General features: G+C 45.9%; 1 protein-coding gene across 2 annotated transcripts in view; it reads right to left on the reverse strand.

The window, feature by feature from the left end:
* Positions 1-10,753, reverse strand: part of MCRIP1 (MAPK regulated corepressor interacting protein 1) — a 138,713-nt gene extending 127,960 nt beyond the window's left edge. For both annotated transcript variants that reach the window (XM_085617526.1, XM_085617525.1), the window contains exon 1: positions 10,618-10,753. The gene's annotated coding sequence lies outside the window, so the exon portion shown is untranslated. The remainder of the gene's footprint in view (positions 1-10,617) is intronic.
* Positions 10,754-23,669: the final 12,916 nt, after the last annotated feature.

Raw genomic sequence — 23,669 nt, forward strand, 5'->3', positions numbered from 1 at the left:
CTCCTATTTGTGACAAAAGGCCAGTTCTTTTTGAAAGAGCTCTGGTGTGCATTAAACTCACTGACTGCAACAAATATAAATTACTATGTGCCCTTGCGTAACTGAAGTGTCAAGTTTATAATAGTAGTAACTTGGTTATCACGTTAGAAAGCACTAGTATCCCCTTCCCAAGGATATTGGAGGTAAATGACCGCCCCCACCATAGCTTGTGTCATGTACCACAGACTTCACCAGTACCGAAGGAAAGACCTCAAACTGCAGTAACAAAATTTTAAAGGAGCGCAAGGAGACAGGGGAAATGGGAAAGAGATGAAAAGATGGAACGAAAGAACACTGCGAAGGGAACGGAGAGAGCAGGATAGAGAAGGAAGGCTTAGGAATCACAAGGAGTGATCAAAATACAACGAATTTGAAAACAAGGGGAGTTTAAGAGCTACTAGAACATTGATACATAACAACATAGTGTTCTATTTCCTGCCGTGCACCAGATCCCCTCTCACTCATTTTTCATGCTAGGCAAATCCACATTCTCAAATATCTCCTCATAGTAATTTAGCATCATTCACAATTTTGCATACAATGTCTCCATTATGCATTTATTCATGTTTAATGTATTTGCCATTTGAATTTATTCGGTTAGCAACTCAAATAGAAATGCTTAATTAACACAGGAAATAAAATAAATGTACAAATAACTTGTTCAATGCTGAAGAATACAAACTAGGAAGTGGGTAGCAGACTGTATTGTGAAACGTTAAAACATAATCTGATATAGAACAGTTTTTACAGTCATGAAGCAACTTGTCCAAGTGATGCTGGTCATGGGATACATGGGTGATGAGGAATGTTCAAGTTGTAAGAGTTGGTTTTTCAGAGCCTCTTTGAAGATGGTGGGACATCATTAGAGTAATAAATTCTAGCAGAGGGACGTAAAATGATGGTAAAAGCAAGACGGCACACAGCTCTAGTGGTTAGGGGATTAATAAAATGATAGGCTTGCAAGCACTGGATGGGAAGGGGTTTAGAGAAAAAATAATCTGCACAAGGCGAGGGGCACACTAGATGCAAAAGCAGCGCTCACTCAGCAAACACGGACATATGGTATATACCACCTCCATTGTGGACACTGCAGGTCTGTCCACTAACAAAAAAGGAGGAATTAGACTTGGACACTGTCTGACTATCCACTCCCGCCGTCGCTATTTATGGTACCACCAACTAGCCCTTGGCCTCTCTCTCTAAAGCGCTTAGAGACCTGTCGGTGATTTAGCACTATATAAAAATAAAGTAACATAACATAACTTGGAGCTAAAATCAACCTGGAGTCTGAAGAACTTCACCAATTGTCACACATAATTAGACTGACAGCATTACCTGTGGATGTAATTTAAAATGCACTGGTATAACTACAAGAAAGGTAAAGACGTGGATAAATAAACATATAAACACTTTTAGGTGTAAAAAAAACTACAACAAAGATAATGCAACACTTTCTTGAAAAAGAACACTGTGAAAATTACTTTTGATTAGTAGGACATTAAAAAAGTGTAATCAGGGAACAACAGAGTCCAAACTGCTTCTGTTTGCACAACAATGGATTTAAAGTTTGAAAACAACCATACAGGGACTGAATGATGAAGTAGACTGGAAACTGATACAAGAGAGATGAAACAAGCAACCACAATATCACACCTTGAGCTAGACTATCCACAAACTAGTGCGCTCTGAACACAACGAACAAGGAGGATGGTATAAATTGGAACACTAGACTGCAAGGATATTCTAACTGTGCCAACTCTGTATTTAAACCAATTTTATGGGTAAACCCAAATTAACCATGTCCCTCAGTTGCACAATGTGCCTTAATAAATACACCTATGCAAATTACTATGTTTTAAAGATACCGCCTCACGGTAAAAAAAGCAAGAGGCACTGCTCCCTCTTTTGCTACAGGGGGCAGATATTGCAGTATTGCTGCAAAACTGCCCCCCAGGTCACAAAAGCGCACCCCCCACAGGTATAAAACCGGCTGCTACACCTCAGGCCCACTGGGAAAATGCCCAGTGCCCGCTTCGGCCAGTCCAACCCTGCCCACGAGAGGATCAAGATGAACTATGATGTGATCCAAAAGTGATATGGCCAAAAATAATGTAACTGGGACTCACTTGTAAAAAATAGAAAATAACTGTTCACCCATGCTAAAGGCCACAGGTTCTCTTGTGGGGCCAGTGAAGAACTCAAGACAAAAGAAGAGGGGCAAACAACAGGATTAGCACAATGGCAAATAAATAATCTAATATCCTTGTATTCATTTTTTCATACACTCTAGTGTGTGACTACAGGGAGGTGCCCCCTTGCCTAGGTCACCAAATAAACCTGAAATAAGAGTAAGGCAACCCGATGACTGTGTGCATGATACACCTGAATGACCCCATTTTTGTTGCAGTAAAATATAAATCACATCTCACTGGGTACACTTCGTTAAATGCAAGTGAGTTGCAGTATCCACTAGTTTTGGGGTGTTTTGTTTACTTTCGGGAAAAAAATTTAAATTAGTTTAGTAGAATTCTGTTTGTTTGTTGTATATACTTTTGCAGGTACCAAATCAATAATGCATGAGTACAGGCATGACAGCCTTATGCCTCACCACTTTGCATGATTGAAATGTAGAGTAGGTAGTGATTAGAATAGCCCGAGATGGCCGTTGACCCGCACTGGGCAGTAAGGTGGCCGAAATATGTTGGCAAATCTATTTTTACAGATGTGTCACTGTGCTCAATCAGACATCCACACAACAAACTACTTTTAATCGTATCTAGGGTACGCCATTATTAAAAAGAGAAATCTGAGCGAGCAAGCCCTAAGGTGTTTTTAGATTTATCTGGATCTCTGCTTATATTCAGGAGATTTATTTTAGGAACTCCCGACTAGTGGTTTAGTCTACCGAGGTAGTATGTATTACCATAATGAAGCATGCCACGATAATCTGTGGATAAGGTGACCTTTCCAACAATTGTGGTTAACATCTGCTAAATGTGGTATTTCTGAGGGCTTCAGAATTATTTAGCCCCAGAATTTAATCCTAGTACTCGTGGTGTGATATATAGAGGGCACGCCGAACCAGATACAGTTTGGAAACTGAAATTATCCATATTGCCTGGTGTTCGTATGAGGTGGATCAGAAAAGCCTGAAAAGGGTAAGAGTAGAAAATTATGGAATGCTTTTATGTGGTTTAAGTATGCGAGAGGGAGCCGAGACTGCTGTGGTGTAGAAGTTCAGTATGCTGAGGAATAAATGCTAATCTCCCATGACAAACTTCACACACTTCAAGCAGTAATGAGCAGATATGACAGTCAAAGAAATGGAGAATTATCACATTTTATGTCAAACTAATCATAAGGTTGAAAGCTGATGCTCTCAACATCCTGTGATTCTGGGCAAATCACTTAATCTCCCAGGCCCTTAAATAAAAAATCTGATCTTGGGGACTATAATTGGGGCTCATGAATAGGGCTCAAATTGCCTTGGGCTGAGTTCACACTATGTAAAACCGTCAAAAGGAAGAACAACAATAAAAACAAGCATTGACAATGCCAATAGGTCTCGCATTTACAAGAGTTAGAGCCAGTGCTTTAAATGGGCCGGTACTCACCGGTACTGAGTACCAGCACTTCTCAGTTTTCTCCCCCTGAGTACCGGAACTTATTTTCGGGCAAGGAGAGTACCGGTACTCCATGAAGCAGCAGGGCCCAGGCCCTGAAGTACGGGTACGTGCAACACATGGTGCGTGTTGATGTGCTGCTCTGGCTGGCAACCGCCTGTGTATTTCTGTGCTGGGGTGCTGCTACAGTGTTAGGTTCTCATCAGGCGTGCAAGCCCATTGAGATCAAAGGGCTTCAGACACCGCCCCCCCCCCCCCTCTTACCCCCTTCGTGTGGCAGCCCAGGATGAGACAGCTTCCCGGGCCCACACACAACCGCACCGAGTACTTCACAGGTCTTTAAAAGACCGATTGCTTTTTAATGACGCTTTGTTGTTTCTCACCCCTTCTTAGAGCCCTTGCATCTCCACTGCTGCCTATTGCTGAAAGAATTAGCTCCCTCCCCTGAAATTTGACTCTAGTTGCGCCTCTGGTTCTCAATGGCATGGCAACAAGAATGAGGATATGGTCAGAGGTACCGAGAGTGTAACTGAAGAACCAGGGTCAAATCCCGACATCCGCTCATCATCCTGTGGTTCTGGACAACTCCCTTAACCAGGGGTCTTAAAAAAGTAAGCCTTAATGCAGATGTTCTGATTGTATGTAAATCGCTTAAATGCCCATGGCCCAAATTCGCGCAATATCAAACTGCCAAAAAGTATGCACGTATGACATAGAAGCTGATGCTTGCCATGTCTCTTATGTAAGGAGGCAGTTTGATTTTGCGCGAATTTGGCCCATGAGCATTTTAGCGCTTTACATGACAATCAGAGCATTTGCATTAAAGCTTGCTTACGGGGCTATAATTAAATTCCTGGCTCACAGACACGCCCCCAGAACCGCCCCTAGACACGCCCCTAAATACCTACCCAGTCTAATTAGTGAGTACCGGCACTTCTATTTTCCCATTTAAAGCACTGGTTAGAGCTATTGCCGTTGTATATGACAATGTGTTTTACCTATGTGTTATGGAATGGAGTGGAGGAATGTAGTGAAATTATGTGGCTTGGATTGAAATTGTTAGTTGTGTAATCATGTGGCGTAGAATTATGTGGCACGGTGTGCAGTGGAATAATGTTTATAGTAATTATGTGTTTATGAGTGTACTGGAATTATCTAGAGTGGGATTGTGTGTCATGGAGTGTAATTATATGGAATTATATTTTGTGTTGTGTAGTGGTATGTTGTGCAGTTTAATTATGTGGTGTGTTGTTGAATTTCGTGGCATGATGTGGTATTGTGTGGTGTGGATTGGATGTATGTGGTGTGTTGTGTAAATGTGTTGTTGAGTTGAATTATGTGGTGTATTGCTGAATTGTGTGGAATGATAATGTGTGGAGTGAAACTGTGTTGCGTGGAACTGTGTGGCGTTGAGTGAAATTATACTGATAAGAATGATGTGGTATGATGTGGAGTGTATTTATTTGCATTGTTGCTATGTGGCATCAAATGAACTTAAAGCCATGTTGCCTTTCAGATACCAGTGAAGCAGTTGTAAAAATGAGAAAACATACATAAGACAGAGGGCTACAGAAGCGCATGCTAAAATAACAGTGGCGGCTCCTCCGCTAAGGCGGGGGAGCATCGCTCCACTGCTGCAAAGCAGTGAAAGAACAAATGCAATGATAATAACTCGGGGGTATTATCATTGTATTTGTTCATGCTGCTGCTTAGCTTTGCAGGGCGGGCAGGCTGCTCTGAGAGCAGGGGAGGAGTTGTTTGCCACTCCAAGTGTGCAATGACTGTTTGGCCAGCCCTCTGGGGCCGTCCAAAACAGTAACGCGCACTTTGCATGTTCTACATGCAGGCTGCATTACAGCTGAGGGCCGATCCACGTCGCTCACACCAATCACAACACTGCATTGCAGCATTGTGATTAGCTTAGGCGAGGAAGCCTGGCTGCCTCCTGTTCCGGCCCCAGAGAGGAGAATCTGAGAGGACTTGCGGGTGAGCGGCGAGAAGGTATGTTTTTTCACATTTTTTTGCTTTAGATCACATGGCTACTCCCGATCCGTGCCAGCCGCTACTGTTAGTTAACATATTGTACATTGTATTTATATAGCGCTTACTACCCCTGACGACGAGTTGAAGTGCTTTGTTATGAGTAGCAAGCTACTCCGGGACCCAAGTTTAGAGGTTAATAGTATATTAGTAATCTTTTGTCTTTGTGCATTAATTGCACATCTTTGCTGTTGTATTGTACAGCGCTGTCGTCTGCACATCGACCTATACCAGCGACATCAAAGATGTGCACATCAAGACCGGAGACACTGCTGCACCGTCCTGCAAAATCTGCATGTACAAAGGGTGCTACAATACACTCTAATTTTGCAGAGGTGCACCCCATGAGAGCACGATTCTGGGCTGCAGAGCTGTCTGTATGGATAACATGAAGGGATATGTACTAGGAAAGCAGTAGTGTTTTGTACCGGTGCTCTTTCATTTACATGGGAAAGATGAAAATTTCAGTGGACTCCAGGTTCCAACCTCCGCAAAGTGTGTTTAACCCACTGAGCAATCGTCTGAAGTGAGAAGGCGGAAGAGGTGAACTAGTGGAATAAAAAGTACATAAATAATCTGCAAATAAAAAGAAATACAATTCCATGTAGTGCGAAGCACTTTTTTTTTAAGGTTGAGCAGTTGGCAATTTTGGCCCACAGTACGTGCTTTAGATTTGGTGCTACAGCATGTGTCTTACACATGGAGGGCATGTGAAGACGTGTGAGGATTGTTACTCAGATGGAATATTTAAACCAATATTACTAGTTGTCTGCAGGTCACTTGAACCATGACTCTGAGAACAGAGGGTGTTTGTTTATTGCTTCTTCTGAATTCTGCATGCCATTTGATACATATTATCTTTGGAAAAGTGAAGCAGGTTCACTTTGCAGGTTTGCATGTGTTTTCCTATGACCATAAAGTATTACCTATATTTGTTACACTCATTATCTGCCTACCTCTTCCTCTTTCTATAGCTATGTACCTTTTCTTCTGGCTACCCGATCTTTCTGTATTTACTTTATGTCTCACCCTATCACTACCTGATTTTTAGTTCTACTTCCCCTAGCTCAATATACTGTCTCTTTACCTCTCTCTTCACCCCCTCTTTTCCCCCAGCCGGACTGCCCAGCAGAACTGGGGATCACTGTCTAGCTAGAATAGTGCAAACAAAGAAAGAGGGGAGGCAGACAAGGCAGCAAAAGGTACTTACGTTCCGGGAAAAGTGCAAAATATGTGAGGGAGCTAGATTTAATTTCTTTTTAATGTTTTGCTAAATGTTTTTATGGCTGATTTGCAAAATGTATTTCTTTACTGTTTGTCATTAGAGGTTCTATTCTCCAAGGTAGAGGTTCAGAGCTACTCTTCCTCTTACTTTTGTTATTACATGTTCTATTTCCAGAGATTCCAGTCTTACCCTTTCCTCTTGGCTTTGTACTAGATTTCTGATTTATGTGATGATCAGTCATCACATAAATAATTGGGCTGATCACTTCATCCCAGCTCTTCATTTTTTCCCTTGATCGACCATTGATGTGATGCATATGAGTAATGCATACCTTCCTTATAGCTAGCACACGCACCTAAATTTAAAGCATAACGCGATATTATCCAGCTTTGACACTAACAACACCCTTAAGTCAAGCTTATATATAACATGCATTCTTTCTTAAGTACTAGGACATGTGGCATATTGTGATTACAATACCAACTCTGGTAAAAATATGTGTTCCAATTTTCCCACAGGAAATTCACGCTGACAGCTGTGTGATTCCTTTTTGGAATTCCTGGAAAGGAACATTTAAAATAGAAATATACACAAGGGTGCAGGGTAAGGTCTAACAATATATTACAATCTTGACCTTCTTGCATGTATACTTCATCAAAAGGACTAAAAAAAAACTTTTTTCTTGTCCATCCCACCTACAACACTAGCTTATCAAGTGGATCAGTGCCAAATATGAAAAATGCACAGTCACCCTATGCCCTACCTACAAATGTCTAGCCTATTCTTTTAATGTGACATCAATCAGAGAGCAAGTCTTTGATCAGTACCATCTGTAAGTCAGGACTCAAGCAATCTTTGTTAGTTGCGCCTTGGGAGCAGATACACCCATGGAAGGAGTCCACTGCATGTCCACTGAATGTGCACAGTATGATTACTATAGTTTTATATCCTCACCAGCTTTGTGATCACTCTTTTCTTACTGCTTGTGTGTTACACCGTGGTGATAAGGTAGACCCTATTCTTCTTATTCTCTACATGGAACTTCTCATAGTAAATAAGACAAGATTCATGGATCTTGTCTATGCAATTCCTTTGGTCAGACTCTTTCTTATCAAAAAGTCTTACCCGGTTAACAATTGTAGACTTTGGCTTTCTAACTCCCTGGCCTGTGTTGCAATACTGGGCATCTGACCCACTCTCTTTTTTTCTTTAATAAATAATTGGTCCAATCAATTGTATATCATTATTGTGTATGGGTAATTAAAAATATATTTTTTACACCCTCTAGGTACCCCTTTATTCTTGCTTGTGTGAGAGTCCATACTATTCGGGAAAGGTCATGAAGAAGGTGGTTTACATCGTGTTTCACCCCACCGAAACGAGCATCGACCCTATTTGTACAGACTTTGTTGAACACGTTCATCTAACTTGGTCTTGGAGACCTGGAATATCTTTGTTTCTCCCTTAGACCCAGATGTGTGTGTGAGCTTGGGCTGTTTGTGTTTGTTTTATCTGAATGAGTGAGATTGATAATTGTATATTTTTGCATATTTAGTTTTTCTCAGGGGTCCAGAGTATTGTACAGTATTTAAAGTACACATGTTTATAATATTTTGTCTTAAAAATAATGTTTATAAAAAAAGAAACATTTGTAAAAAATATAATTGTACTTCTTAAAAAAAAATTAAGCAATGCTGATATAAATGTTCTGAAAAAGGAAACCATGCATAATAAGTAAATGAAAAAATAAACAAGGTTGTAATACTACAATTGATTTGCTTTGATTATGTGTTTTGCATAACCCATCTTAGACTTAGTCTATTTTACAAAGAGATATAGGTCACGAGGGTGCTTCATTGTTTATTGTAATGATCAGAGTCAAGGACATAGCTGGTTGGGAAAGAGCATCCAACTACACTGTGCAGGGCGTGAAGACTGCAAGTAAATATTCAGCTTTTAGAACTGCAGTGCTCCTAGCCTTTATCGAAGTTACTGGCTCTATAAGATTTAAAATGCTTAATTTACCAAACAATTCTCTACAAATGAGGCCTCTGAGAGTAACCAAATGGTGTTTCATGAAAGTACAAACCCCTCGAAAGTGGGCCACTTTTTTTTGCAGTGCCCGGGTCAAATTGTGATCCCAATCCAACCCTTGGACCAGTCACAGCTCAGGGGCACTGCCCATGCTCTGGGGTTGCCCGTGTGGTATCATGCTCTGTACACAAAGGGAGCAGCGACTTCTCCTTGAGGGAGCTGTGCTGGGCAGAGCTGATGAGGAGTCCGGATGATGCCTGCAATATCATAAGCCACCAGAGCCTGAAACCTGCTTGCTCCCGTGAACATCAACCTGCTGTCTTTGCCACTGACACAAGCAGGCACACACCGCTCACAGGCGGCGCACGGAGAACTGCCACGCCACACATTAGGCATCCCCCGCCACCATATAGAGTTGGAGGGAAGAGGTGTGCAGCAGTCTTCTGTGTATGGCTGAGACAAGGGGTGCAGGCAGCACTAGACTGCCATACACCTCCTCGCACAGTGAGGGCAGCGAGGTGTTTACGTTTGCGCGTCACTGCATCCCGACGTAGCTCACCTCTCGATCCTGTGGCGGCTGGGCAAGGCTCCGCAGGCAGAACTGACAGCCACGCTAGTAGCACTGCTGTCTGTTGTAATGCGGCAGGAGAAAGCAGGCATATTTTACGGCTGTAAAGAGCCACATAGTGATGTGTGCATGTCCAGCCAATAAAACGTCACCATTTTTTTGCGGCTGTCTGCTGGAGACTTTTTTTTTTAGGCCAAGATGATGAATTTTGCGGTCATGACGCTAGTCAGCTGATTTTGCGATTATTTTGCGTATCGTGAAATCCTGGAGGGTCTGCATAATAAATCATACATGCACCTACAAAATGATGCATCCTCATCAAAGCACTTTTTATTTTTGCTTTTCGCCATGGTGCTAAGCATCCTACTAATGCTGTACTGCATGGCTAAAATGCACTGGCAAAGCCAATAAGTGTCAAAGGCCAGGCCTATTGGCTTTGATAATGGTTATTAAACATATCTCTTCTTGCTCCCGTGCCTTAAAGTCCTCTCCTCTGAGGCTCTAGCAAACACCGGGTTTATACCAACCCTCCGGTACCTCTCATTTGCCCCTCCTTCTTGCCACTGTCTCCACATCACCACACTCTCAGATTATACCCTTCTTTCAGCCACTCCCCCCCCTGTCCTAAATAGCAGCATCTGCTCCATCTTCTTTTGCACACACTTTCTACAACTATTCATACTGTCTCTCTTCTTCTCCATCTCTATTTTTTCCACTAATTTAAGCATTTTTTCCGCTACAGCGAATATATTTCTTTTGCACCATGTAGCATTGTCGTTATCCTTTCCTCGCGCCCTACTCCTGGACTCACCACTGTTTTTCCATTTTCTCCTGCTTCGCTTGGTCTTTGCCTTTTGCCCCCACCCTCACCGGTCCACTCCTATAATGCCCCTGCAGCTATCTGGTTGACAATCAAACCCCAAATCTCTAGCTCCCCATATCTCTTCTCCTATTGCCATTCACTCCTTCTTATCCCACAGCCCTGTCTTTCCTACTCAAATGACAACCCTCCCGAATCAAGCGGAAGATTATCACACAAGGGCTTTAGCTCCCACCTCCTGACAACAGACATTAAAAAATCTGATTACCTCTGCTGAGCCTTCAGTCAGTGTTGCCAGGTCTGCAATTTACATCGAGCCCAATCTCCCTTGAAAGGAAGCCCAAAACCAACTTGGTCTTCCAAAAGAAGCCCAAAAAGCCCAACCCTTCTCCACTCCCCTAGAAACGCTTGCAAAGGAGTATAAACATTATAGAACCTAAACAGCAGTTATTTAGCATGCATTAAAATATATACGCGCCTAGTCTTTACACATATAGCTTTAGTGAATGACATGCCGCAGCCAAACGGCCCCAGGGACTATAGCGCAAAAAGCGTGCATTCCATAGACTAAGGCTTCCGATGCAGCTATCTTGTGTGTTTGTGTATATGTACGTGTTTGTGTGGGTGTGAGAGAGAGTATTTTACACACCCGGTCCTGTATTCATACATTACTCTTCAGAAGAAACACCCCATTGCAAAATGGCCTCTGCTTTATCGATTCCACGAGTCCTTTTTTTCGCTTTTGTGTCGGAAGACATTACTTACGGGCTTTAAAAGGGACCGAAAGGATCGCCCTTTCGAGCTAAAAGTAGCCCAGAACGCGCAAAGAGCAAATATGAGCAAAAAATAGGCTTGCCATCAGGAACACTGCTTTCAACTACAGTTGACTTAATAGATGAAATACACGATTTCAGCAAGTGAAGCACTTTAGAACAGTACTTTATCATTTCAATTTATTGTGATATAATTTGGTATGTATAATAAATGTAACGACATTCGCATTACTAAAGGCAATAAAAACAAGCATTAAAAATGCAATAGGTCTAGCCTTTTATTAAGTTAAAGCCATTTGCTTTGCTATACAATACCATTAGCAAAGCAAATGGCTTACACTTAACCAAAGGCGAGACCTGTTGCATTTTCAATGCTTGTTCACATTCCTGCTGACAACCTGTAGTGGAACCAAAGAGGGAGGCGAAACAGGATTATGTGCTTCAGAACGTTTATTATATATATATATACAAAGTTACGGCCCACGAGGAGCAGCGGGAGTGAAAACCGCAGGCTCGCGTCCTCGCGCTCTTCTCCTCTGCCTACCCGCCCCCCGACGTCACAGCCATCCTCGACACCGGATTGGCCAGTGACGTCAGGCGGCGTGCAAGCAGAAACAGGACTACGGGGTTTGCATGCCGACTAGTACATTACATCACGTACAACATCTCCCTTTCTTAACAAAATAGAGAACTATACATAACAATCATCTCATAACAAAATCTTCGAACTTTTTTGGTGCCCTGATATGCCTTGTAGGTCTGCGGGGAGTGATTTGCAGATTGGCCCCCGCGCTGCGGTTGCCCGTACCACCTTGGCTTGCACTCATCACATTGCGACTGTCATTCCTCACTGACATGGGACTGCTGTCGCTATGGCCTTCAGCATCCGCTAGGCCATGGCACGCACTCGTACCGTCCTCAGTGGTCCCATCATTGTCTTCTTGCACCTGCCACTCGTACATACTATCATCGACCTCATTCTCATGCACCTGGCTGCCTCTCATGATGATCTCCTCTTGACCTGCCTTGAGCCTGACAATGTCGTCCTTGCTCCGCCATCCCCGACCTTCCAAACTGACAGCTCCCTTAGTCACTCCTTGCACACGTGCAGGGGTCTGGAAAACAGACTCTCCCTTCAACACTTTGGTTGGTTTCTTCACCAACACCCAATCCCCCTGCGCTACCTCTTTGACTTTGGCTCTATTCACCACATCAGCGTACCGCTTGTTGCTTTCCTGTTTGGCCACAATCCTTTCTTTGACCCTCAGCCTCTCATCGGATACATCTTCAGGTTCCTCCCTCATGTCATACCACCTATCAAGTTTGGGAGTAAGCTCGCTCATACACCTTCACCCTCTCATCAGGTAGAACGGAGTGTGCCCCGTGACAGCATTGGGCGTGTTGTGAAATGTGTGTACCTTGTCCGCCAGAAATGCCTTTACATCCAAATTGGAGGCAATTGCCTGCTGCACACCCTCCTTCAGGAACCTATTCATGCGCTCGACCTGCCCATTGCTCTTAGGGCTGTAGAGAGGGGTTTTCTCCTGCTTGATCCCCAATCTGGACAGGAAGTCTTTCATCTGCCTGGAGACCAGCTGTGTGCCGTTGTCGGACATCAAAATCTTCGGCTGTCCTTCACTAGCGAAGACCCTCTTCAGCTCCCTGATCACTCGTTCAGTGGTAACCTCCCTGACGAACTTGTAGTGGATCCATTTGGAAAAGTAATCCGTAAGGACAATGAGATGTCTGCAATCGTCAGGCAGCAGGGTAAACGGGCCCGCGAAGTCAATAGCGACTTTGATCCATGGACCAGCAGGAATGTCCACCAGCTGCAGCGCACTTTTCGCCGTCTTCCAGTGCTTGTCGGCCCTCAAGCATGGTCCGCATCGGTCGATAAAACTGCTGACATCGCCGCACATCCCTGGCCACCAGTAGTATTGTTTGAGTAAGTTCCTTGTGGCGGTAGCGCCCGGGTGACCTTTGTGAGCTAACCGGATTAGTTTATCTCTCAACCCTTCCGGCGGCACAAACAGCTCATGTCTTTTCACGAAGCCGCCCTCGATGGAGAGTTCGGGGCTAACCTGCTGGAAACTTCTGAGCGCACCGTTCAAGTTCCGGATCGGGGGCCAGCGAGCCATTATGTGATCCATCACCCTACGCATAGTCGTGTCTTTCTCTTGGGCCGCCATCCATTCCTCCTCCGAAATGGATCCTTCGCAGATGGCCGTAGCGTCCACCAGCGCCACTACGCACTCCGTGTCCTCCATGGATCCGTCCCCCTCGCCGCTGACCGGCAAGCGCGACAAGCAATCCGCCCTGCAATTGAGGCCGCCCTTGATGTGTCTAATGGTGAAATGATACTCCTGCAGCCTGGACATCAGCCGCAAAAGCCTTGAGCTGGCCTTCCCGTTGCCGCGGCCTTCGCCGTCCATCATGTAGATTAAAGGCTTGTGGTCCGTGACCAGTTCGAACTCCATGCCCCACAAATAGTTCCTCAGTTTCTCCACGGCCCATACGCATGCAAGCGTCTCCCTCTCAATGGTGCTGTAATGCTTCTCAGCGTCACTCAGTGACCGGGAAATGAAAGCGACCGTGTTCTCCGTCTTCCCATGGAACTGGCAAAACACCGCATCGATACCCTTGGCGCTTGCGTCGACTGTGATCACATTCTGGAATGCCCTGTTGTATGGCTGTAGCACGGGAGCAGCCACGATGGCCTGCTTGACGGCATCAAAAGCAGCTTGTTGGGCATGCGCCCACGTGAATTTTTCGTTCTTCCTCAGTAGCTTCCTTAGGGGCTCCACGATGGTCGCATATCCCTGCATGAATTTGGAGTAGTATTCGCTGAGCCCCAGGAACGATCGTAGGGCGTCTTTGTCTCCGGGACACGGGGCATCACGTATGGCCCTCACCAAATCATCTTTAGGCGCAATGCCCTCCGCGGTCAGCACGTGTCCCAAGTAGTCGATCCTGCCCTCCATGAACTTGCACTTGTCCTTGGAGACTGTCATCCCTTTGTCGCGCAGTACCCCCAGCACTTCTCCCAGCAGCTCCAGGTGCTCCTCTTCACCCGCCGTGTGGACTAGAATGTCGTCCTGGAAGGCTTCAACCCCCTTCATGTCGCCGAAGAGCAAATCCATCAACCTTTGGAAGACACCGGAAGCTGAGGCGAGGCCGAACGGAAGGCGGACGTACCTGTAGGCTCCGAACGGGGTAACAAAGGTGGTAAGTGCCTTGGACTCCTCCGTGAGGCACACCTGGTGGTATGCGGACTTCAGATCTATCAAGGTGAAAAATCGCGACCCAGATGTAGAAGACAGGATCTCTTGGATGTTGGGTAGAGGGTGGCAGTTCACCAGAATGTTTCTGTTCAAAGATCGCAGGTCCACACATAGCCGAATGTCCCCTGTCCTCTTCTTCTTGGACACCACGATTGCGGACACCCACTCTGATGCGCCTGCTTCCTCTATCACTCCCTCCGACTTCAACCTATCTAGAACAGCCTTTAGCTCCCCCCTGACAGAGAGGGGAACTGACCTGACCTTGTGTTTTATCGGCACGGCATCCTCCTTCAGTCGTATAGCGTGCACGAATCCTCTCACACGCCCTACTTTGTTTTCAAACACAGACTCAAATTTGCCGATGACCTCAGCTAAACCCTCAGGTAAATCATCCGGCTGCACGTAGCCGACCCAATCATCCCTCAGGACTATGGGATCGTCCGCCCACGGGACTAGCATCACCCCCAGCTTGGCCAGATCCTTCCACCCCACCAGGCTCCTCCCTTTCTCAGCCACATAGATCTTCGTTCTCACTGTTCGCCCCCTGAAGGTGAGGAAGTCCCAGAAGTACCCCATCATCTCTATGTCTTTCTCCCCAAAAGCCTTCGGGTTCACATCCGTCTCATGCAATTTCACACCTTGCCACTTCAACTCATATGTGGTGTCAGAAATCAGGGTAATGGGGGAATCAGAATCGGCCGTAAATGGCAGCTCAACTGCACCAATCAGAACGGAGCCAATAGGCCCCTTCACTCTCCCATCTTCAGCATCAATGGACAATACAATGTCCGCATCAGTATCAGCATCGCAGTCGCTCACCGAGCTCACTTTCATGCTCCCACCAGGTCTCCTGGCTTTGCATACTGCCGCGAAGTGGCCCACTTTCCTGCACTTAGAACAACTTTTGGACAGCGCTGGGCATGTCCTGCTATCCGCCAGGTGAACCCTTGACCCACATCTAAAACAAGCGAGTGGCTTCCTGCCCCCCCCTTTCTCGCTCGCCACCCTGTCTGGGGTTCTGGATGCACCTCTATGTTTGTCCTGCACAAAGAACACATTAGAAGCCTGGCTCGTGCTCGCAAGTTCTTTCGTGGACACCATGGAACGTTCAACGGCCTTCGCAATGGCCACCACATCCTTCAGCGACGGATTCCTGCAAGAAAGCAACCGTTCCTGAACCTTTTTGGAATGGCAGTAGAACACCACCTGGTCCCTGAGGTTAGTATCAGTCATCTCCCCGAATTCACAGTCTTGTGCCAACACACGTAGACAGGCAATATACTCCTCGATAGTCTCACCTTCCTCCTGCTTCCGCAAAGCGAATTTATGGCGCCCCACCATGATATTACCCTCCTCAGAGTATTGTAGTTCGAGCCGCTTAACCGCCTCCTGGTACACGTCTAGAGGGGCAAGGGCCCCCGGAGGGTCCGTATAGACGGGCAAGCTGTCAAAAACCTCCTGGCCTGCTTTCCCCAACAGTCCGAACAGAAGCGACATCTTGCGTGCAGCGCTATATCCCTCGCCGTCAATGGAGACGATGTAATTCTCAAATGCGCGCAGCCACCCCTTCCACTTCATACACGGCTTACCAGGTGAGTCCAGAAAGAGGGGCGGCACACATATGTTGATGGGTTGCGCCATAGCAGGAGAGCAGGTACACGTGGGACAGCGGCGCAGATCCTGGACAATCCCCACCAAGCTCGGAAGGACACCCCGATCGCAGGGAGGCAGAGGTCAGGCGCCGCAGCAATCAACGCAGCCTCAGGAGATTGGAAGCAACCAATACCAGCAGAGAAAGCGCTCCCTCCACAGCAGCTCACCAGTGCAGCTCACGGAGTCGTCGGGGCGAGACAGCACCACAGGACAGCAGGCAGCACCCAGCAGCACACCAGCAGGGCCTCGAGGCAGGAGGCAAAGGCAGGCAGCAGAAATCAGTAGCAAGGAATCTTGAGCATGGGAATCAGCGAGGCGAGACCAGCGTGTAGAATCAGCACATGGGGACATCAGGCAGCAATTAAATCACTCGCGGGCCGTAACGTTCGTTTTAACCCTCGTCGCCATTTGTAGTGGAACCAAAGAGGGAGGCGAAACAGGATTATGTGCTTCAGAACGTTTATTATATATATATATCCAAAGTTACGGCCCACGAGGAGCAGCGGGAGTGAAAACCGCCGGCTCGCGTCCTCGCGCTCTTCTCCTCTGCCTACCCGCCCCCCGACGTCACAGCCATCCTCGACACCGGATTGGCCAGTGACGTCAGGCGGCGTGCAAGCAGAAACAGGACTACGGGGTTTGCATGCCGACTAGTACATTACATCACGTACAACACAACCATGCCTAAAGCACGAAGATCATCACTGCTAGTTAGGCGCGCAACACCGATTGGACTCAAAGGGCTTCCGCCCCCCCCCCCCCACCTCCCCCCGTCGGGTGTGGCAGCCCGGGATGAGACAGCTTCCCGGGCACACACACAGCCGCACCCGAGCACTTCACAGGTCTGTAAAAGACTATTTGCATGTTAATGAGGCATTGCTGTTGTTTCACCCCTTATAAGAGCCCCTGCAGCTCCACTCTGCCTATTGCTTAAAGGTTCAGCCCCACCCCCCCCCGAAATTTTTTCTTAGCCCCCCCCCTAATTTGGCTCTAGTTGCGCCTCTGCTGCTAGTAATCTTGCATATGGTGGCCAGTAATCTTGTCTGATGTGGTTACTACTACATCTCTAAAAATATAAGTAGCTCAGGAGGATTTTCATTGAACACAAGTAGCTCTCACTACAGAAAAGGTTGGAGACCCCTGTCCTAGAGCAACGAGTATAATAGGCAGACAAGGTAGGTTCCTCAAATACACAACAAAATTGTTTCATCCAAAGATGGTTTCCTTTCTTTCAGGGGAGTGTGATACTCAAACAACGGCAAAGGAAGTGGTTTCAAGCACATGAATCTCAGTATAAACCTCCAAGACAGTAGTACAGAAGCCACAGAAAAATACTCAATTGTGTCTAATAAGATATTGAGCAAAGTTGTGGCAGCCTCTTATACAGAAATACTAAAAGCCACAGATGCAATATTTTGTTTTGTCACTATCTTGCGTCCCAAGCCCACTTCTTGATAAATGCTGCCAAAATCAGTTGTGTGATAATATATTTTTGTTTTCCAGATAAAAAAGGGAGCGTAAGGTATGGGTGTGAGATATGTGGAAGGGGGGAGGGTGTGTGTGAGAGATAGAGAAAGAGAGAGCTGGGTGTGAGCGATATGCGGAGTGGGGTGTGTGTGTGTGTGAGTGAGAGAGTTGTCTGAGTGAAGTGTGTGGAGTTGTGTGTGAGGAGGTGTGTGGAGTTTGTGTGTGTGTGAGGAGGTGTGTGTGTAAGGAGGTGTGTGTGAGGAGGGGTGCGTGGGTGAGGAGGGGTGTGTGTGTGATGAGGGGGTGTGTAAGGAGGTGTGTGCGTGTAAGGAGGTGTGTGTGTGTGTTTGTGTCTGTCTACTACTGTCTTACAAAACTGGAGGGTCGCCGAGTTCCGGGAGAGCCTTTGTTTTTACTTTACAAGTTGCTGTCAGGTGAAACAGAGCGTTAGCCATTACTTCCAGCTTCGCTAGCTTAATCTTTTAAGAAGGTTACTTTAAGGCGAAATGTTCAGGTTCTCGGTACACAGGTTCTCTTGATTGTACAACAAAGTCTGCTAGCCATCTTGCCAAATATTTTCCAAAGGAATGAATGGCATCTGCAAAGGGTATTGACAGAATTTGTAATAACAGGTTTATAAAAAATATATGACAAAGATCTGTAATTATCAACAGATGCAAAACAGCTGAACTAGACAATGAATTGTTTTAAGCTATACTAAAACCCGCCGTGCACCAGCTGTAAAGTTCTAAACTGAAGCCAGATATGAAGATTGGCCGCTGAACTTTCAGAATTATTCATGTGTTCCTCTACGTTAACTTTTATAACAAGCATGGAGTTGTTATTGAGAGAGGGAGTCAGAGACTTGGGAACGCTGAGATCCCGAAGGGGTTGGGGGTGGGGGGGGGGGACAGGAGACCACGGAAGAGAGAGTCCAAGCGAGAGGGAAAGATGCGACGGCAAGCAAGAGTAGAGAAAGGGTGAAGGGAGGAGACCCGGACACGAAAGGGCAGGGAAAGAAGGGAGACACTGACAGCTGTTTAAAGGGAGAGTAGATAGGAAGATTGGGAGGCAAAGGATACGAAAAAGAGGCAGATAACGAGAACAGGGAGACAGATGAGACGAAAGAGACATGGCGAAGACAAGCATTGAAAATGTTATTGATTAAGTTAGGTGCTGCTGCTGCCCTGAAGATTGTCATGAGTCCACTAGAGGGCAGAACATCATAAGTTAAGCGTAAATTCTGGGCTGGAATTTCAACAAAATGGAGTCGGCCTGTCCACATCGGCGTGCGCGTGCACATCTCTGTCCATTGGTAGCGTGCATATTCAGCTTCGGCTGAATCGATTACAAAAGGCTCTCGCATGGCGAAAGCAGCGATGCGCTGCTAACACTAGGCGAGACCTAAAAAGAGCAGAATTAGGTCCTCTACCACTGCATTATTCCCTTTAGAGCCTTCCCTGTAGAAGCTCCTTGAGGGGTGTCTGCTGTGTCTGAGAAGGTTGTGGAATACTAAGGGGTGGGAGCTTTGGACGTGCCACGATACTGGGAGTGGCAAAAGGACCTGTGGGCAGTTTGTTTATAGGGCGGCCACTGCTTTAGCTGCATCGGTATCCTTCTTAATTTTTGCTTGCAGCTCATCGACCTGGGGGCCAAAGAGATGTTCTCCACTAAAGGGCACGCTAAGTAGGTGCTGTTGTACCTCCAGCTTAAACCGAGAAAGGAGCAGCCATGCGTGGAGGCGGCAAAGGACACTAGTGTTTAGACCACTGGTAGCTGTGTCTGCAGCATCTAAAGCCCAGCTGATGTTAATGGGGGAAAGCAACATCATCTATATCAATAATTCCTATTTATATTTGCCTGGGAGATGTTGGACAAGGTTCCTCCATCTGATCACAATGGGCTTGGTTGTACCGGGAGAGGAGGACTAAGGAATTGGCAATTCCAATGGGTGACAGACTGTGCTGCAACACACTTGCCATCCATATCAATCTTCTTACTTGCTTGGTCCAGAGGAGGCACATCTCCTGTACTCTGGGAGTTCGCACACTTCCTGGCTGTGTGCACAACTAAGGGTGTGACTGGTTCCTGATAAAGGGCAGGTCTGAGTGGCCTTGTACTTCTTGTCTACCTAAGGCGTGACAATGCACGCTTTCATGGGCTCCCTAAAGATGTCTCCAGTGAGCTTAAGCATGCCCTTGAGCATTGGGAGATATTGGAGGGAACGCTGTGTGAAGGAGAGGATTTCTATGAGAAAGTCGTCTTCCTCGGGCTGTATATGTATTTCCACTTTATAGAAGTTGGACACCCTAAGCAAGACCTTGTGGTAAGAGGACCGCTGTGTCATAATCATCCCAGGGGACTAGGTATTATATTGCGGGTCATGAGGGTCATAAGGTGATCCTGGGCTGTCCCCTGCCCCCTCAATTGAGAAACCCTATAGGGATCCACAGTCAACAGAGGGGAGGTAGAGACAGGGGGAGTTGGAGCAGAAGGACAGAAAGAAACCGAGGATGTTGGCTGCACAGGAGGGTTGAGGGTCTCTTTGAAAGCCAATTTCTTCTTCTGAGGAACAGAGTTCTTGAATGCTTGGGAGGCTTGACCAGGATTTGACTGGTGCCTGGCTGTATGTGGGCGTGTTGTTGCCTGACATCAAGGTGTTCTTGGAGCCATTGGAGGATTGGCTAGTCAAAATCCTGGGAGGCAGCAGAGGATGATGTACCGACGGCGGTTTGGAGGGAGAAGAGGATGGGCGATGGCTTGAGGCCATTGAGGAGTGCTTTGGGTCCAAGTGCTGCGGCTCGGTAGGTCTCGATTATGAAGAGTTTGGTTCAGAGTGTCTCTACTCCCAGCACTTTGGATCTTGACTCCTACGAAGTCTGAGAGGCCATGTCTGGGCTGGTGCCGCGGTTGACATCGATTCACATGGGATCGAGGAGGACTTGCGTCCAGACAGGGAGGAGGGCGTTTCGTCCGGTTCAAATGTTCTGTTCCGACCAAGGAGGTGAGGCAGTGGTGGACTAGAGGCCCTGATGAGGCATGGGAACTGGAAACTAATGCCTCCCAGGCGTGAGTGGTATGCGGGAGAGTAGTACTCATTGGGGTAATCTTCAGCTGTGGAAGCTGAGCCAGCGGGAGCCACTCTACTTCGACATCAGCATCTGAATCAGTGCTTTCTGAAGAGAACATATCCTCTATCTCGACACCGGAAACGCCTGGCTGCTACAGATCTTCATTCCATTCTCCAAAGAACTCTGGACTATCTTCTTCCTACCGGTGATGAGCCATGGAAGTCAAAACGATGCGCCGTCAATTCCAAACCATCTTCTTGCTTCAAAATGCAAGGTGCGCTGCACAAGAGTTTGCAAACTTCATGCAGGTCTTTCCTCTGATATTTTGCAAGGCAAATGTGAAACAGAACGAAGTCCTTTCCATCACATGCATATTCTCGGTCGAAGAGATGGTGGTCTGAGGGACTGAGTCCCGTATTGTAAGAGCTGTTGACTGCGGGACGGAGTCGAATGAGTTTGAAGCGGTGGGGACCGACAAGTATGCAGGACTGTTGATGCAAACGCCGAGAAAATGGATTGGAGGGCCCGGCGAAACACCACACTGCATCTAACTGAAGTTCACAGTCATGTCGGAACTAGACAGCAGAGAAAAACTATTTGATAATAGATCCCAAGCCCATGTGCATTACCAGAGATAGGTGAAGACCGTTTCAAAAGTACATTATTTGGTTATCATAAACATCAAAGCATACACAAGTAAGTAAAATACACATATACATCACATTGTAAAACAATCACATAATAAAGAATAAAAAAAATGTGGTTGCTAATACTAACATTGTAAAGAGACTACACGTAGGCACCCACAAGCTATTCTTTATCAATCTGGTCAAGTGTTCATAGGCTGGTTACTTTTTTACGACTAAAAACAAGTTTAAATTACTCATCATAGAATAAAACAATATATGTTTACACCAGCTGGACAATAAGTCTAAAAACAAGAACCAATCCTGAGATACTAAAGTGCAGAGTCATCTAAGTGCTTTAAGTTTAGAAATCTATTAGTGCAATATCAAAAAGTGCAAATTATACAAGGTGCAAAATATCAATATACTTCCAGCATTCCAACCATAAACAGTACATAAATAACGTTGTTTATGACCAGTCCCACTGTTCATAGAGTTGAGTGAGATAAAAACTTTGCACACTTGCACGCTTATCCACTAGAGGGCAGCACATCATAAGTTAAGTGTAAATTCTGGGCCGGAATTTAAACAAAATGGAGTCGGCCTGTCCACATCGGCGTGCGCGTGCACATCTCTGTCCATCGGTACGCGTGCATATTCAGCTTTGGCTGAATCGATTACAAAAGGCTCCCGCATGGCGAAAGCAGCGATGCGCTGCTAACTCCAGGAGAGACCTAAAAATTAAACATACAGCACACTTTAATTCTATAATAAACCCTGATCAGCATATTTTATCCGATCAAAATGAGAATGTTGTACAAAAAAAGCAAGTGCACCAATAAAATTAACTCGACCCAGTTATCATTTCTAGCAAGATGTGAGGTTTGCTTATGCGCTCGCAATAAAGCTGGAGACCATTGCACCACTTGGTCTACAATATTACACACATTGTAGTTGTATTTTCACTCCTGACAAGGTGCTGAAGTGCTGCTTTGCTGACAGGTAGCACAATACTCTGCGAGATTCTTACAACATAAGACTGTTATGCATCAGCCCTGCCAAGTACCATGTATCAAGCGTTATACTAACGCATTTCATTGTGGTGGTCTGCATAACCACACTGAAATGCAAAAATCATGCATTATAGCGCCTCTTACGCTTTTGATGCACTATACTGAAAGATGTGGCAGTGCGCGGTGCGCGCTGCTCTTCTGTAGGCTTTGGCGCTAGCTACTGTGTTACAATGTAACACATCACCCCGACACCACAGCAGCATAACTCTGAGACTTCAGGAGAGAGGAGTCACTGTCAGTGACTGTGTGCCCAGTGGCTACTATGGAGACAGTGTGATGTTGCGTGTGAAAATATGAAGAAATACACGTAGGCTGAAGAAATTCTCTTGAAATGAAGAGTGTAATCCAATGAAAAGACCCACAACAGCTTCTGTGCTGGGCATCCAGAGCAGTCTGCGAAAGCTCACAATCTGATCCAGACATTACCCCAAGGAACATACCAAGTTCCATTACATAAAAGAACCCCTTAAAGGGACACATAAGAAGCTTACGTACTACACCATTCCCATTCTCCAAAATAAACAAAAAGAAAAATGAAACTTAAAATACAAACTAAAACATCAGTAAATTATATATTCTTTCGAATTTTGTAGGGGCAGACAAAACCTTTCTACTACGGGTAGGTGCAATACCATCACCAACACCAGCAGTAGAAGGAACAGCAACCTCAATTCCCACTTCAGCATTAGTGGGACAATCTCCACTGGCAGCTCTAATATGGGAATTGTCACAACCATTACCACCACTAACTTCTCTGAATTGCAACCATCCCTCATCATCACACACTCTTTCATCCATCGCAACGTCAACGCCCTCACTGATGAGTTTGCCTCGTTACTCACTCACTTTGTCAACAGCATTTTTATTCCACCACCCCTTTCCTTCAAGTAACACTGCCTTTTTAGAAACCTTATGTATTTCAAAAGGTTTGGACAGCCTCAAAATGCCTTTCACCAATTTACCAGGTTTTTTAACAAGAACCCAGTCACCAGGTGTAGGAAACTAGGATCTGCTTTCATGATTACCCCCACTTTTTGATGTTGTCAGTATGTTTTTTGCCTAGTCGAACTGGGATCCAGCTGAGCAGAACCCCAGTCACTGTGCTTCCTCCCTAAAATTGTCATGGTAAATACTTCTGTACTTCCACAATTGGCAACTGGTGTACCCCTATACGTCCCTTGTATATGGTACTAAGGTACCCAGGGCATAGGCACACTAGCAGTCTCCTATGGGCTGCAGCATGTATTGTGCCACCCATGAGAGACCATTCAAACTGTGACTACAGGCCTGCCATTGCAGCCTGTGTAAGCTGGTGCTAGCACCACTTACAACAGATATAAGTTTCCCTATATCTGAGGTCACTACACTTAAACCCT

Source organism: Triturus cristatus, chromosome 7, assembly GCF_964204655.1.
Source record: "Triturus cristatus chromosome 7, aTriCri1.1, whole genome shotgun sequence".
Lineage (NCBI taxonomy): Eukaryota > Metazoa > Chordata > Amphibia > Caudata > Salamandridae > Triturus > Triturus cristatus.